The 3,641-nt window shown below is 41.8% G+C and overlaps 1 pseudogene; it reads left to right on the top strand.

Moving 5' to 3' along the window:
* The first annotated feature begins 906 nt into the window (after positions 1 to 906).
* On the top strand, positions 907 to 1,462 carry LOC126071344 (CBY1-interacting BAR domain-containing protein 1-like; annotated as a pseudogene).
* The last annotated feature ends 2,179 nt before the right edge of the window (positions 1,463 to 3,641 follow it).

Here is a 3,641-nt window from a genome sequence, read left to right as displayed (position 1 = left end):
GATAAATAATTATTGAAGAATACAAGTGAAATATTACTGGACATGTACCTGTTAATGCAATAGATATTTTTCTCCATTAATTCATAATTTAGATGAATATTATTTAATGCTGGAATGAAATAGGATTCAACATTGGTTCAATTCCTATTTAATTTTTAATGCGTGCAAGTGCTGAGGTATCAGTCAATGTAAATGGATGGAGTTCTATTCTAGCTGTGTTACTCAATTTTTTATCTCCTTTCGAGTTAGGTGTCAAAAAAAAATCAAATGATGACCTATTATCAAAAATTACTTTTTCATGCTCTTTCATCTGACAATTCAGCTGCAACCAAAGAATTGGAAAAAGTCTGACTTGTAAAGGGATGTTACCCAGCCAGGATTCACTTTTTAGTTTCTAGGAAACATGGAAACCATAATGGCTTTACGGAGATTTATCAAATGACTATTAATTATTAACTAAAGTCATTATCCACCGCTTGTCTGTCAGTTTTTCCTACTAAGGTGGCTTGTCTGCTGGAAGCTCTGCCACTAGTATTTCAAATACCAGCAGGGTTACCCACGGTGAACAGGTTTCAGTGGAGCTTCCAGATTAAGAAGAAGGATCTGGTGATCTCTTCTAAAAAATTGGCCAGTGAAAGCCTTATGAATAGCAGTGGAACATTGATTTAGTGCCAAAGATGGCCCCCTCAGGTTAGAAGTCACTCAAAATACAACTGGGGAAGAGCTGCCTCCTCAAAGTAGAGTTGACCTTAATGACGTGGATGGATTAAGGTCTCAGGAACTTCATTTGCTGATGTGGCATGACTCAAAATGAGAAGAAACAGCCAGGCAATGTCAGCAGTGGCTTGTGCCCCAGAGCTCACCCACTTCTGTTGCTGGGCCCTCAACCAGAGTCCTTGGCCATGCATGAGGCAGGATGTTGAGGTGCAGCCTGGAAAACCAGACACTCAAACCAGACAAGCCCAAAATGCTGTCACAAACGTGGAGCAGAGTTTTAGAGAGTTGTGCCAAACCTCTACTGCTTATGTGCAGAAAACTTCCAGACTGCAGAAAAAGAAGACCTACTGGTGAATGGAATATGAAATTACCATGTATGCCTCTACAGAGACCCCAAATTTAAAGCAGGGCCTGAAGAACTTTGCTGATAAGTTTGTCAAACTTCAGGATTATTGACAAGCAGAGGTTGAAAGACTTAAGCCAAAGTAGTTGATCTTATGGAACAATTGTAAAAATAAAGCAGGATGACCTCAAAGCAACATTAACGGCAAGGAATGGAGAAGATAAGCAGTTAACCCAGTTTGAATGGACACGTTAGCAAAACCCATCTGATGGAAGTGTTATTTCACAGGCAGAAACTGAATTACTAAGAGTTACAATGGATGCTACCTGAACAACTCATCATCTGGAAGAAGCTATTGACAAATTTGAAAAGCAGAATATAAAGGATATACCTCTTATGTAAGGTGTTTGTGATGAAAATGGTTCCGAGGACTATGGATTTGCACATTTTAAGACACAAGAAACAGCTGAAAGGGCTACTGGAAAAAAAAAGGAATGGGATGCTTCTAAATGATCATCAAGTATTTGTTGGATGATTTAATTCTCATAAAGAATGAGGAGCAGTACTCAAAGCTATGGCAAAAGGGTTTACCAATGTTTAAATCAAGAATTTTGGAGAAATGTGGGGCCAAGATGGCGGAGTAGTCAGAAGCTTCTGGTGATCCCTCTTACAACAAAACCAAACCAAAAAAACCCACTGCTGTCGAGTTGATTCTGACTCATAGTGAATCTACAGGACAGAGTAGAACTGCCTCATAGAGTTTCCAAGGAACACCTGGTAGATTCGAACTGCCGACACTTTGGTTAGCAGCCATAGCACTTAACCACTATGCCACCAGGGTTTCCTCTTACAACAAAGACCTGAAAAAACAAGTGAAATGATTATATTTATGACAAGCTAGGAGCCCTGAACCTAAAAGGCAAAGTTAGAAAACACACTGAGCAGTAGGAAGAGGGAGGGACGGTTCAGAAGCAGAGAGGAGTTGCCAGACCTGAATCTCCAGGAACCCTCAGGCACCATTCACGAGAGCAACTGTGGTGGGCTGGGTAGCATTCTGGCCACAGTTTCCTCAGGGAAAGAGAGCCAGACACACTCTCTACTCACACCTAAGGAAACAGGGAAGAATGATGCTCTTGGCAAAAGCTAAGTACTTGTGTATATTTTACAGTACCCCCAGCTCCCAAACCAGCTTCAGGGGCTGTCCATTTCCCTGGGTCTGAGATAGGCCCTGCTGAGTGCACTGAGCTATCCTCCTGGCCTTGGAGAAGGAATAAATTCACAACTGGGGGGAAACATTACCTGCTGGCTCCACTAACCTGGGAAGCTCAGGACAGAAGCAGTTCCTATCCAGGCAGAAACGGTCCATGGACTTTGAACACCTTTTCCCTCTGCATGGACATGTGGGCCTATTTCAGGAGAATAGACCCTTGTTGGCAGACTCCAACCATTTCAGCTCTGCGGTGGAGAGTTGGGTGTTTGATGTCTGACACTACTTCACCTACTAAGCAGGGTCCTCACCTACCCACAACAGAGGCCTAGTGACTGGTGGCTCCACCTTCATCACCCAGCCACCTGTGACGGGGTCCGAGGATAGCTCATACCTCCCAGTCCTTACAACCAAAACTATTGGGTACCCATGGTCTGTCTGCAGAACCCAACCATCTGTGTGTTCTAGAGTACAGGAATGCGCTTTCCTCACAGACACTCAGGGGCAGTTGTCAGCCCCCTGCCTTGTTCAGAGCATGACCCCCTGCTGCAAATAGATACCTGTACCTACACCAATCACCCCTGCCCCCTAAGACTGTAGGACAGAGTCCGTACTACACACTCGATGACCATATACCTGGGCACATGAGCTGAATCCATACAAGAAAAGTGAATGGACTTCTAGGCTCATATAACTAATAACAGCTCTAGCCATCTGGTGAAAGGACTCTAGAGCTTCAAAGGCAAAAATAATCAGGCTAGCTCACTCAAGCAACCCATCTGGGCATATCAAAACAAAACAAAGCAAGAAGCTAGGATACAGTACACAAACAAAAAATAAACTAATATAATAACATATAGATGGCTCAGAGACAACAGGCAATATCAAATCACATAAAGAAGCAGACCATGATCACGTCAACCAGCTCCCAAAACAAAGAATCAAAAGATCTTCTGGATGAAGGTGCTTTCCTGAAATTACCAGATGCAGAATACAAAAGATTAATATACAGAACTCTTCAAGACATCAGGGAGAAGATCAGGTAATACACAGAACAAACCAAGGAACACACAGATAAACCAGTTGAAGGAATTAAAAGTTATTCAAGAACATAATGAAAAATTTAATAAAGTGCAAGAGTCCATAGAGAGGAAGAAATCAGAAATTCAGAAGATTAACAATAAAATTACAGAATTAGACAACTCAGTAGAAGTTCAGAGGAGCAGAATTGAGGAAGTGTAAGGCAGAATTAGTGAGAATTAAAACAAAAAAACACTTGGCACCAATACATTTGAAGAAAAAGCAGATAAAAGAATTTAAAAACATGAAGAAACCCGAAGAATCCTGTGGGACTCTTTCAAGAGAAATAACCTA

This window comes from Elephas maximus, chromosome 3, assembly GCF_024166365.1.
Source record: "Elephas maximus indicus isolate mEleMax1 chromosome 3, mEleMax1 primary haplotype, whole genome shotgun sequence".
Classification (NCBI taxonomy): Eukaryota; Metazoa; Chordata; class Mammalia; order Proboscidea; family Elephantidae; genus Elephas; species Elephas maximus.
This window is presented reverse-complemented; position numbering and strand designations above follow the sequence as displayed.